Below are 13877 nucleotides of genomic sequence, written 5' to 3'. Positions count from 1 at the left end.
GCACTGAACACAATGTGAACATAAAAAACACTCAATAAATGTTAGCGGCTACACTCTGGCCATAAAGCATTAACTGCCATTCTATTAACTGCCATTCTCCAACTGCATGTTGTTTTGTTCTACCTCCATGAGTCAGCACGTCGGCGAACATGTCTGCTTAGAATGCCTTTCTTTTTTTTTTTTAATATTTTATTTATTTATTTGACAAGAGTAACAGCGAGAGAGGGAACACAAGCAGGAGTGGGAGAGGGAGAAGCAGGTTTCCCGCGGAGCAGGGAGCCCGATGCGGGGCTCAATCCGAGGACCCTGGGATCATGACCTGAGCCGAAGGCAGACACTTAACGACTGAGCCACCCAGGAGCCCCTTAGAATGCCTCCCACCGCGTCAGCTAGCTAACTCTTGGTTGTCCTTCAAGACTGAAGTCCGTGTACAGCCAGCTCTGATTCACTCTTCTCCCTCCCCCCGCTTCTAGAGCTCTCCTCTAGATTCCCACAGCACTCTGTGCTTGCCTCTACCAAATGAGATGCCATCGCAGGGTTTTAGGCAGAGGAGTGACCTGATCTGGCTTGAGTACCTACCATATGCCAGGCACCATTTTAGGTTCTGAGTCAAGATGAGAATAAAAAGAACACTAAACTTATAGGGTTACTGAGGATTATGAGAGACTTAAGACAGTGCCTGGCATATGGTAAACTCTCAGTAAATGCTAACAATTATTATCTATCTACATTCAGGACACTTCCTCACATCTATTGACATCTGTGGCCTTTGGTTCATAGTCTTCCTCCCCTAAACACAAATCCCATTATCATCCTGGGTGATGATACCTCCAACATGCTAGCGCCTCTCCTGGACCTCAACTCCTGTAGCTTTCACCTCCACCCTACTCCAGATACATCATGACAGTATCCTGACCTTGACGTTGTTGTTGGACTTTTGCAGACTGTACACGCTGTGTACAACCAAAGGAATAGATTAGAAAGCCCAGGCGGAATTTTCCGTTAGCTTAAGTTGAGAGTGAGCTCTTCTGTCCCTACCTCAAACAAGCAAAAAGTCTCTTCTGTATGACTGAGTCCTGGAAGATAAAAGCAAAGGAAAAGAGGGAGGGCTGGCCGAAGATGCTAGTTTTGTGGGCACGAGATAAGGGCAGGCATCTTTATGACCGCTCAAAAGAGAGGAAATTACAGTTGTAGTCTTTCTGGCAGCAAGGAGGGAGGGAGAGGTTAGTGATCAAGACACCTGAGCAGGTCAGGAGACTGAGGGGCAGGTGCTGCTGAAAGACACTGTTCAGTATGAATGACCTTCACAGAGGCTGTTCTCTGGTGATGAGTCAAGAGTAATCCTATGCAGGTGTGTACTCCTTCCTGCCAGAAGGTACATAGCTCTGGGGGCAATGCCTGGAAGTCAGGGCTCACCCCACCTTCCTTCACTCAAAACACTCTGCTCTTGATTTAGTTGGGCTTCCAATTACAACTGCATTTGCGAAAAGTGTTTAGTGCTAAACCTTGGCTGTTCCTCTCAGCAGATAAACTACACATGTTAATTTCCACGGAATCCAGCTGCCACTGAGGTGTGGTGACTACCCTCAAGATTCTTCACTACTTATCTACATCTCATCACTTTTAGCCTCTAAGGATGTATCCTTTTTCCTATTCAAGGTTAACGCCACTACTCATGCTTGATTCCATCTCTTTCTCATTTCTGCTGCGTCTTTATGCTATTTTCCTTTCTCCATATTAAGCTGCTGTTTGGAGTATTTGGCAATGGTTTAACATCAGCAATTTCATACGGTTCAAGCTAATATACCTTTGTTCTTTTCCTCTCTAAATATTCCTTCTCCTCGACCAAAAACAATTACAACAAAACATCCTTTTACAGACAAGAGTGACCTCTCTATAGATTGTATTTTTCTAACATCACACCTCTTGTGTCCCTTCATATAAAACCTAAACACCATACCCCAGCTATATCTGCCTTTGCTGTTCACATCTCCCAACTGATAATTCATCTAACAAATATTTACCAAGGGTCTGGCGTGTTTATGAAATTTTTATTCACTCATTCAACAAATATCTTCTGAGCACCTACCCTGTGCCAGACACTGTTCTAAGAAGTACCTGGGCTAGGTCAGTGAACAAAATAAAAATTCCTGTCCTCTTGGAGCTTATAGTCTAGCAGGGGTTGGTAGCAGACATACAATAAAGAAACACGATAAAGAAAATAATTGGGGCGCCTGGGTGGCTCAGTCGGTTAAGTGTCTGCCTTCGGCTCAGGTCATGATCCCAGGGTCCTGGGATCGGGCCCTACTTCGGGCTCCCCGTTTAGCAGGGAGTCTGCTTCTCCCTCTCCCTCTGCCCCTGCCCACCATTAGTTTTCTCTCTCACTCTCTCTCTCAAATAAATAAAATCTTTTAAAAAATAACCATATAGTATGTTCCAAAGTGATAGATGCCAGGGGGGAAAAAAGTGGAGCAGGGGAGATTGAGAATGCTACGAGAGAAGTTATAATTTCAGATATGGTGGTCATGGTAGGCCTTACTGAGAAGGTGACAATTTTTTTTTTTTTGAGAAGTTTACAATTAAGCAGAGACTTGAAGGATAAGCCATGGAGATATCTGGGGAAAGTGTTCCAGGCAGAGTGAACAGCAAGTCCAAAGGCCCTGAGGCAGGAAAGCTAAAGGAACAAGGCGAAAGAATAGGAGATGAAGACATAAAGGTTCAAGTTCCCCTTTTGTATATACAATCCCCTGACTGTGTAGAGCCTTTGCATTAGTTAACTACTGTTGGGTAACAAATTGCCCTAAAATTTAGCTATTTAAGGGGTACCTGACTGGCTCAGTCGGTGGAACATGGGACTCTTGATCTTGGGGTCATGAGTTTGAGCCCCACGTTGGGCGTGGAGATTATGTAAAAAAAATAAAAATAAATAAATAAAATTTAGCTATTAAAACAGCAATACACAGGAATTTAAGAGTGGTTTGGCTGGGTGGTTCTAGCTTTGGGTTTCAAGAGGTTGCAGTCATCGGAAGTCTGGGCCTGAAGAATCCTCTTCCAAGGTGGCTCACTCATGTGGTTGACAAGTTGGTGTTTGCTGGTGGTGGGGGAGGAGGAGATGCGAAGAAGGAGAGGACTCAGGTTTTCCCCGCGTGGCCCTCTCTACATGCTGTTTGAGTATCCTCATGACGTAACAGCTGGCTTCCTACAGAGCAACCAATCCAAGAGAGAGGGAGGCAGAGACCACAATGCCTTTTATGACCTAGGCTTTATTTATTTATTTAAAGATTTTATTTATTTATTTGACAGAGAGAGACACAGCGAGAGAGGGAACACAAGCAGGGGGAGTGGGAGAGGGAGAAGCAGGCTTCCGGCCAAGCAGGGAGCCCTATGCGGGGCTCGATCCCAGGACCCTGGGATCATGACCTGAGCCGAAGGCAGACGCTTAACGACTGAGCCACCCAGGCGCCCCTGACCTAGGCTTTTAAATCATATGCCATCACTTCCACAGTATTCTATTAGTTTACACAGGTCAGTTCTAGTTCACTGTAGAAGACAACTAGCCAAGGGCATGAAGAGCAAGAGGCAAAGATCCTTAGAGATCATACTAGTAGCTGGCTACAACAGCCTTTGTAGGTCATTACACATCTGTAGCTTTTACCCTGAGTGAGAATGGAGAGCCATTGAAGGGATTTGAACAGATAAATGACAATGAGCTGACTTATTAGGACAGCTCTGGGTACTTGTGTGAACAGACTGGAGAGGGGCAAGGATGTAAGCTGGAAGACCAGCGAGGAAGCTGAAGTGCAAAAGAGAGACAGACCAGGGTCATAATGGTGTCAATGAGAATTGGTGGGATTCTGGATCTATTTTTGAAAATTGAGATGGACAGGATTTGCTGATGAATTGGATGTGGGATAGGAGAGTGGGGGGTGGATTAAAGATGACTCCAAGAGTTTTGGAGAAATTACAAAAATGAGTTAGAAATAGATCTTACCATAAATGAACTTAAGATATAGGTGAGATAAGACATGTACACAAACAGCTATATTACATGGCAGAAAGCCCTACGATCCATCACAAAGGCACAAATTCAAGTGCCAAGTGAGATGAAAAAGTTCGGGAGGTACTCAATGCCACTGATCTGTATACTTAAAAATGGGTAAAATGGTAAATTTTCCATAATATACTTTTTTAAAAGTGATCTCTTTGCCCAACATGGGGCTGGAATTCACAACCTGAGATCAAGAGTTGCATGCTCCACTGACTGAGCCAGCCAGACGCCCCTATGTTACATACAGTTAATTACAATTTTGAAAAGGTGCTAACAAAACCAAAAACAAAAATTCAAGTGTCAAGAGAGTTCAGAGGAGGAAGAAGAGATGACCTTCAGCTAAAGGAATCAGAGAAGGCTTTGAGTAAGGGCAGTCTTTCTACCCTTGAGACATCTGAGTAAATGAATGGAACGCAGGAAAGCTGGGGATGGGCAGGCACACAGTTCATAGTTGCATTTTGTTAGAAGATAGGTAGTGTGCACTAAAACTGCAGGCGATGACTGATGACAGCCTTCTGTGACCATCTCAAGTGACCTCAAGGAAGAACAAAAAACAGGAAGAACCGGAAAACCAATTAAGCAGAGACAGGCAACCAATAAACAATCAGATATGATAGAAACATAAAGTATTAAGATGACCTAAGGGTCTTTCTTGTGTCTATGTGGAAATCAATAAACCTTAATATCTTTTAAACCTTAATTTTTACAACCGTAACAAATTATACCTTTTGATGCACAAGTATTTGGACAGCTGCTTGCAAGCAAGCATACCCTTTTCCCCTTTTGTATATACAATCCCCGGTAGCTAACGAGCTTCGGAGCAGTTCTTCAGAGCCATCTGAAAGACTGTTTTCCCAGGCTATAGTCCCCAGTAAGACAACGAATAAAGCATTTACTATCCTACTTTGAAGATGGTTTTCAGTTGACAGTAGGGTGCCCAAGGGAAGAGTGAACATAAAGCTAAGGAGTTTTAACATTATCAGGGAAGTAGTGTTGAAGGGTTTAACTCACATGGCCTTGTGCAGGCTGTACTGCAGGGAACCAGTCCTAGGGATAGAGAGGCCAGTCAGGAGACCAGGTAATGGTCAGATACACCTGTAATCAGAAGATCTAGGTTTGAATCACTGTTGCAGCTCCCACACGTACTAGCAGTGTGACTTTGGGCAAACCACCTAAACTCCCTAAACCTCAGTGTCTTCATCTGTAAAATGGAAATAATGGTAGTTACATATTTCATAAGATTGCTGTGAAAATTAAATAACTATTTGCTCTGCAATTACTATTACTGTAGTAAGTCAGATGTGAGATTCTCAGAGCTATGACAGTAAAAGAGGATCGGAGGGGATAATATTTAGCAAAAGCCTAACAACCAAAAAGAAGTCTCGTCTCTCCTCCCTCCAAGTTCCCTTTTTAAGAAGGGCAGCATCACTTGAGGATGCAGGTGATACAATCTTCCTCTTGAAATGAAACACTCATTCAGAACCTCTCATGTCACTACGCTAGCATGTAAGGGAGCCCGAGTTTGTGAAACAAAATTCATTTGTCTGACAATCTTACAGCATACTTGAAATAAATCCAGGATATGATCAACATTTTATGTACCAGATTTCCGGTTTCCCTGCCTTCTGATTTTTTCCCTATTCATTTTCCTTTATCTCTCGATCCCCTTCCTGTCCCAAGTGAATGTCTTTTTCCTTTTATCCTTCCCATCTAGGGCACAGATTCTAGATATTCTAACCTCAGTTCCCTCATTTATTAGCTGCATGCTAGTGGAGGGGCTTATCCTCTCTGGGCTTCAAATTCCTCTGTAAAATGGGTTAATAAGAGAGTGCCTATCTTACAGTGTCAAAATAACAAAGAAACGTCATACGCCTATCACAGTGCCTGGTGTACAGTGAGAACTCAACTTGTTCGCTCTCTTTTCATCCTTAATTTTACCTCTATTCCCCAACTGGTCAACACCAGAGCCCAGCAGGTAAAAGCGTGGGAAAAAAACACCTCGAGGCTAAAGAGGAAACGCTTGAGCTGGGGGCGGGGACTGCGAGGTACCCACTGCGCAGGCGCATTTGCTAGGTCAGGTTCTGACTTCCAGCTGGGGGGGGGGGTGGGGGGGGGACGAGAGCTTCGATTGTCCTGGCTGCCCCCTTCCGACCCAGGGAAGTGGCGGAACCTTGACTGCGCCCCGGGAGGGCTCAGCACTAATCAAGGACGTCAGGGCCCGAAGGGTAAGTTCGAAAATGGCGGAGGGGGAGGAAGGAGGGGCCTTGCAGGGCGGGAGGCTGGCCCCCCGGGCGGGGGCGGTAAAAAGGAGCCTAGCGGGGGCGGGGGGCCCCCGTGGCGCGGCCAGGGCCCTGAGACTGACCGACGGTGGCCGCTGTCTGTTTGAGGCCCTGTCGTGGACGCACCTCGGTCCCCCGCCTCGGGGCTCCTCCGGGCGATGGGCGGGCTGGTGGGTGCGCCTGCGGGAGACGAAGGGACTTCCGTTTCCTTCTAGGCTGGGGCCCGGCCGCAGAGCGGAGTTGGCATTTCCAGATTGGGGCTCGGGCCGCCCCTCCTCCAGGACCCTCCCCTCCGGACCGCGCAGGGCGCCGCGGGCGATTCGGGCTGGCTCTCCTGGCGCGGTGGGTACTGCCTGTACGGGCTTCCTCCTCTTCACCCCCCCCTCCCCGCGGGCCCCGCGCTGCGGGGGAGGGCGGGAAGGCCGCTCCTGTGCGGCGCGGGTGGCCCAGCCGCGGCTCCTTGCCCAGGTTCTGGGGAGAGCCGAAGGAAGGCACGGGTGGGTGGGTGGCTTCGGGCCGGCCGGGTGCCTTCTTAAACCCTGTGACCCCTAAGGTAAATCGAGTCAAAGAACTTTTTTTTTTAATGATCAGAGGGACCGCCCCCTCCCCACCCCCCAATCCGATGCGTGTAGCAGGTATGGAGCTGGTTGGAGTGTGCCTGACGAGGGCTTGTGAAGCAGAAAGAATAGGAGCCAAAGAGCTTCCGGAAGAGGAAATTAGCTAGTAATTCTTTCCAATCTTTGCTGCCCTAGTCACCTCCCCAGCATATTCTGTGAGTCAAACAGAATTCAGTCTAACTTTCAGTTTCATTATTTTAACTCCATAATACCCTTAATTGTTTTCGGGAGGAGGGGGTGGTTATTGCTGAAACTAAACAACAGCCCCCTCCACCTCCAAAAGAAAAATGTCAAAGCTTTGTAAAAACCTGTCCGATTTTAATAATCTACTACTTTGTTTTCAAATATAATTATGTCACTAGGTCTGTCACACTAGACCTTGATAGTCAATGACGCACAGAAATGTACTCTTGTAAGACTGGAGGTTGCTATAGTATTTGTTTCTTCCCTTTTTTTTACTTCGGATTTCTTAAAACCAGTTCAAGAGAACACTTAAAGACGGCCATTTTAGGACTAAAACATTTTAGAGTTGGAAGGGATCTTAGTCCAATCCTCTTATTTTACAAAAGCGGAAACTAAGGCACGGGTAGATTTCATGGCTTGCCTAAGGCTACTCAGCGACTTAGATTAGAACCCAGCTTGTCTGGCTCCTTGCTTACCGCTCTTTGTGAACAACTGCTGCACATAGCCTCCAAGCAAGGAAATTGAACATTTAACCTACCCCACACTTGGAAGCGTATACCACTTCGTACCATACAACTGGGATACTACTTTCGATGTATTTAACGTGTTTATGAAGCCAATGGTTGAGATATTTTCCCCATCATTCAAGAGGTGGCAACAGTTTAGGTTAAGATTTATACACACGTACATATGCATATTTGAATATGCTCAGATAATTTCTTGAAGGACACAAGAAAAATGTGAACAGTGGCTATTTAATGGAGGGATGGAGATGGGTGGGATGCTTTTTAATCTGCACTTCACATGTGGTCTAATGTACTGTTTGAATTTCTTACCATAAACAAGTATTGATTTTATAATTGGAAACAATTTTTAAAATTCACACACATACATGTATTATCACTATAAGTGTGTATCAGTGGTATGTAAAGACACATATGCATTTATGTATCAGTGGTCTGTATTGTAAAATCCAGTATGGTTCCCGTCAGCCCACCTAGCAAAGCAGGCCTGATTATCAGATGCTCACATTTCTTTTCTTGTTTTCTCCAGTTGCCTCTAATATAAGATGGTAAAAAGAATATATGTTACTACTAATCTTTATATATTTTTAGAAATTGTGCTAAACTTTTCATTATCCAATAATATAGCAAACTATAACATTCAAGATACCCAGTTTGACACAATGAGAAAATCTGAATGTAGAACCTTTGTGGATAAGAATCATTTTAAAAAATTAAGATTGGAAGGGTCTCTGGTGATTAGTACTTCAACTCTTTTCTTTTTATGAATAGATTAACTAGGACTCAAAGGAGGAGAAAGGGATTTGCCCACGATTATGTATCTACTTACTAGCACTGCTTGGACTAAGTCCTGGGTCCTACTCCGGTACCCCTTGTGCTACCTTTGTAACTATTGCTTTGTAATGCATTCAGTGACTCCCAACTAGGCAGGAAAGGCCCATTTCAATAGATAAGAATTATTGTAATTAACTTGCCAATTAATTTGTATAGTGCTTGAAATATTTTACTAACATAAATGTTCCCCTTACATTTGGTTGTAAACATTAATTTGGTTTTTGTTTTGTTTTGTTTCTTAAGATTTTATTTATCTACTTGACAGAGACACACACAGCGAGAGAGGGAATACAAGCAGGGGGAGTGGGAGAGGGAGAAGCAGGCTCCCCGCAGAGCAGGGAGCCCGATGCGATGCGGGGCTCCATCCCAGGACCCTGGGATCATGACCTGAGCTGAAGGCAGACGCCTAACGACTGAGCCACCCAGGCGCCCCCATAAACATTAATTTGTTTAATAAATTCTTTATATTGTAAAAGCTTGTAGACCCCAGATATGAAACTGATATTTTACTGTTTTTGTTTGTTCTAATATTTAAAAGTCAGGTAGTTAGTGCTAATGTGAGGGGGGAAAGTTAAGCTTTATAAAATAAACATTTATTGAGCACCTACTATATGCCAGGGATTGTACTATGTGGTGTAGGGTTCGAAAGACAGATGTGGCAAAATAGATGTCCTTGTTCTCTTGAGGCTGGGAGATTATCATGAGCTGTCAGTTCTCAAACTTTATCTCTGTGCTCTAATCTGGTTATAGTATTATAAAATGTAATCTGTAGCACTGTTTAAGGTCATCTGAGTAGATTTGAGGAGACAAAAACAGAAGTTCTAAAAGAAACTGATATTGAACAAATACTCTTTTTTTTTGGCTTAAGGGGAAAAAAGGTATTTATTGCTCACAAAATTTAGAAGTCCCAGGCTTCCTACTCTTTACCAGTTCTTCCAGTGCAATTCCTGGTGAATAGTGACTGTTTTCATATCTTAGAGGTCATGTCGTACAGTGAGAAGAGCCCTGGATTTGATGCCTGGGTTCTTGTCTTGGCTTTGTTTCCATTTAGCTGTGAGCTTGTGAGCAAGTCACTAAACCCCTCAGTGCCTACATACTTCTTTTAAAAAAAAAAAGATTTTATTTATTTGACAGAGAGACACAGCGAGAGAGGGAACACAAGCAGGGGGAGTGGGAGAGGGAGAAGCAGGCTCCCCGCGGAGACTCGAGCCCAGGATACTGGGATCATGACCTGAGCCGAAGGCAGACGCTTAATGACTGAGCCACCCAGGCACCCCAGTGCCTACATATTTCTATTTTCTTCAAAGCTTTTTATGAATTAAATATCCAATTTAATTTAAAATGGAATATTTTGAGTATTTTAAATTATAAAATAAATATGTTTATTATGGAAAATTTATGAAATTCAGAATAATATAAAGAGAATAAATATAATCCCATTCTTTTATATTTACTTTTATCGTTGAGGCTCATATTGTATGTAGATGGTGGTAATCCTTTTTTCTCATTCAACATTGTATATTGAAGATTTCCTATGTCATGAAAAGTCTTTTAAAATGTAGCTTTTATTTATCCTGAATATTCTTTTCTTTTAAGGTTGATTTACTTATTTGAGAGAAGCAGAGAAAACATGAATGGGGGAGGGGCAGAGGGAGAGAGACAAGCAGACTCCCTACTGAGCGATGACCCGATGCAGGGGCTCAGTCCCAGGACCCCTGAGATCATGACCCGAGCTGAAGTCAGACACTTAACCAACTGAGCCACCCAGGCGCCCTGGGAGAGAGAGAGTCTTAAGAAGACTGCACTGAGCGCAGAGCCTGATGTGGGCCTGATCTCACAACCCTGAGATCACAACCTCATTGGAAACTAAGAGTTGGACACTGGACTGACTGTGCCACCCAGGTGCTCCATATCCTGTATATTATTCTATGCTCTGGTTCCTTCATTTTATAAAGTAACAGGTTTGGGCTAGTTGATGCCAAAGATTCAGAATCCATTATAATAGGTTTTTTTTAACCAATTATCTCAGATTTTATCAAGGAAAAAAAAATCCCACATAACAATCCAAAATCTCTTTGGAATAAATATCTCAAATAAAATGATAAGAAATTAATAAGGTGGAGATATAAACCTTAATAATTTATGATTATACTTTCATTTTTTCTGCCTTTATGATTTGAATATTTAAAAATTTCACATGCTAAGTACTTGAATTTTAATTTGTTGGAGATGAGAATGATATATGTGTCATTACTGTGTTAAAAGCTGGCCTGTTTTATCTTGTAGGGTGGGTGTAGAATAAATTGAAGAGGGAGAAACTGGGCTTCTGGGTTTAACATTCTGGGATTATCAAAGCACAGAGAAGAGAAAATTTGTGGAAGCTCATAAGGGTTCAGTAACTTGATTAAGGTCCAAATAGCTATTAAGTTGGCAGGGGTAGGATTTGAATCCAGATTTCTTTCACTCTGGTAGTCATGCTTTTCTTCCATTGCATGCTGTATTTCAAAAGATCTCTTAGACACATTTTTTGATGGTAGTGCTTTGATCAAAATTGACTAACTTGGTATCTTTGAATAAATTGAGGAGCTAAAGTGAGAAACACTGAGATAGCACTTAGGAATATGGTTTTCAGTTTGAGACAACCCAACCAACACACTGTGAGCACCGTCTGCTTTGAGCCAACTTCTAACATCACTGTATTAACAGTGACTCGCATGTAGTAAGTGCCAGGTAAAAAATTGTTGACTGAGGGGCGCCTGGATGGCGCAATTGGTTGAGCATCCAACTCTTGGTTTTGGCTCAGGTCGTGATTTCAGGGTTGTGGGATTGAGCCCCACGTTGGGCTTCACGCTCGAGTGGAGTCAGCTTAAGCTTCTCTCTCCCTCTTCCTTTGCCCCCTGCCCCCCGCCCAGTCTCTCTCTCTCAAATAAATGAATCTTTTTAAAAAATTGTTGACTGAATGCCTTTGCATGTTATAAAGGAATGTATTAGATGAAAAAGGAAAAACTAAAACTTCTAAAGCCTTCTAGATGATTAGAAATAAAGGACTTTTTATGCTCTGAGAAATTAAAGCAGTTGTTGATTAGTTACTATATCTACCATAAGAATTTGAGGCCAAACTTAGGAGTTACAGGTTTTATGTGCTCTGATTATACTTAATAGTAGATTGTCCTTTGTGTGATAAAAGCATATTTTAATGTAAGTTTGTAGGACTTGGCATGGACTTTTTTTTTTTTAAGATTTATTTATTTGACAGAGACACAGTGAGAGAGGGAACACAAGCAGGGGGAGTGGGAGAGGAAGAAGCAGGCTTCCTGCTGAGCAGGGAGCCCGATGTGGGGCTCGATCCAGGACCCTGGGATCATGACCTGAGCCGAAGGGAGATGCGTGACCGTCTGAGCCACCCAGGCACCCTGGCTTGGACTTTTATTATTTTCAGTTATGGTATTGTAGCTCTGATTTTTGATACATTTTGGAATTTGATTTTGGTATGATTGGTACCCAATCTTTGTTAAGGATACTTAAGATTTTATTTATTTATTTGAGACAGAGAGACTGAGAGCACGAGGGAGGGGGAGAAGCAGACTACCCGCTGAGCAGGGAGCCTGCAGGGTTCATTCCAGGACCCCAAGATCATGACTTAAGCCACCCAGGCACCCCCATGATCTGCTTTTATAATGTATTTTCAAGGATATGGGTCGTGGTGAAAACAGGTTTACCTGTACATACTGGGAATAGCTTGAACTCAGATGACCAGAGGTTGAACTGCATGAGTTAAGGCTGATTTCCTAAACTGGGGAAAGCTGGTACCACTGTGCATTCCCTGGAATCTATAAATACTTACATGTGGTTTGAACTTTTATAGGTACTCTTGTGATAATTTTGTTGGCCTCACAACACAGGCCTCTCATATATATAATCACATATTGCTATGTGCTTTACCTTTCAATGGCTCCCACTAATTTTTCAAGCCCTGAAAGGGCAAGGAGCTGACATATTCTGCTACCTCACCACACCAATCCTTCTGCCAGTAATTCTTAGAGTAATTTCCTTAGACCTATATTGGTCATAATCACTGGGTTTGACTTTTGACTGTCATTTACTGTATGATCTTTGATGAGTAACAATCAGAAAACCACAGTTTCCCCATATTTCAAATGGGGGCTGTGATAATGTTGCTTAGGTTAAATGAGATACCACATATGAAAACCTTCTAATTGTAATTCACATACATATTTTAGTTATTATCAGAGGTAACATGGTGAAAAAAAGGATGGGCCATGGAATCACACAAGCTCATGTTGAGTTTTTGACCTTCTGTTAAATAGGATGACATTTTTTAGTTTCAATTCAGCATGTTGTAGTAGGTTAGAGAGAATACGTGTAGCTATAATGACTGCATGGAGGGAAATGAGAATGAGTTTGTAGGTAGTTGAGAACACGTGGGCACTCATTAACTATGTGGTACTGTTTTAATTTGGCTTGTAGTCACTTATTGTGGCAGTTTCCTTTACTTGGTGTCATTTTAATTCAAACCCAGACAAAACAAACCTAAATGTGTATGGGCAGCAGAGTGGCTTTCAAATAGAACTAAATTTTTTTTAAAGATTTTATTTATTTATTTGACAGAGTGAGCCCAAGTAGGGGGAGCATCAGACAGAGGGAGAGAGAGAAGCAGGCTCCCTGGGGAGCCTGATGCAGGGCTCGATCCCAGGACCCCGAGATCGTGACCTGAGCCGAAGGAAGACACTTAACTGAGCCACCAGCTGCCCCAAACTAAATATTTTTACTGGAGAAAAAGATACTGGCTTATATCAAGAACTTGTTTCAGCACTTGCTTGAGATCTCAACATGATCATGAAAGATTTTTTTTTAAGATTTTATTTATTTATTTGAGAGAGAATGAGAGACAGCATGAGAGGGAGGAGGGTCAGAAGGAGAAGCAGACTCCCCGCTGAGCAGGGAGCCCGATGCGGGACTCGATCCTGAGCCGAAGGCAGTCGCTTAACCAACTGAGCCACCTAGGCGCCCATGATCATGGGAGATTCTGAAAAATATCTAGGATAGGTATTACCCGTTCACCAAGTCATCTGTTAAAGAACCTCAGCATGGCACTTGTAGAACCATCTGATTTTTTAAGTCCTGCATCCTAATCACTCTGTCAGGATAAGTTTTCTGGATAAGTATCCAATAGAGTAAGTTCCAGTTCTATGCCACAAATCAGTTCTACGGCCTCAGTCAAATCATTTAATTTCTTTATGCTTCAAAATGAAAGAGTGATTTCTATTATCCTGTCAGCACAAATACAGTCAGTTATGGTGAACAAGTTTTGCTTGTGGGTGTCTACAAAATATGACGATTTTACTTTACAGTGTACTTGATTCAGAACTTC

The 13877-nt window shown here is 43.0% G+C and overlaps 1 protein-coding gene and 1 long non-coding RNA gene across 7 annotated transcripts in view; one reads left to right on the top strand and one right to left on the bottom strand.

The window, feature by feature from the left end:
- Positions 1 to 6580, bottom strand: part of LOC112809214 (uncharacterized) — a 43063-nt gene extending 36483 nt beyond the window's left edge. For 2 of the 3 annotated variants that reach the window (XR_003204527.2, XR_012374362.1), the window contains exons 1-2: positions 6454 to 6580; positions 5060 to 5143 (exon numbers count right to left, since the gene is read on the bottom strand). This is a non-coding gene — a long non-coding RNA (uncharacterized lncRNA). Of the gene's footprint in view, positions 1 to 5059; positions 5144 to 6410 lie in introns of all 3 variants that reach the window. The other variant, XR_012374363.1, reaches the window with a different exon arrangement.
- XIAP (X-linked inhibitor of apoptosis) overlaps positions 6543 to 13877 on the top strand; it is a 55735-nt gene continuing 48400 nt past the window's right edge. For 2 of the 4 annotated variants that reach the window (XM_025852613.2, XM_073879185.1), the window contains exon 1: positions 6551 to 6669. The gene's annotated coding sequence lies outside the window, so the exon portion shown is untranslated. Of the gene's footprint in view, positions 6670 to 13877 lie in introns of all 4 variants that reach the window. The other 2 variants (XM_025852690.2, XM_073879183.1) reach the window with 2 other exon arrangements.

This window comes from Callorhinus ursinus, unplaced genomic scaffold (assembly GCF_003265705.2).
Source record: "Callorhinus ursinus isolate GAN/ISIS: 27379988/994484 unplaced genomic scaffold, GSC_fseal_2.0 scaffold33, whole genome shotgun sequence".
Lineage (NCBI taxonomy): Eukaryota > Metazoa > Chordata > Mammalia > Carnivora > Otariidae > Callorhinus > Callorhinus ursinus.
The sequence above is the reverse complement of the archived record's forward strand: the minus strand, read 5'-3'. Positions and strand labels throughout refer to the sequence as shown.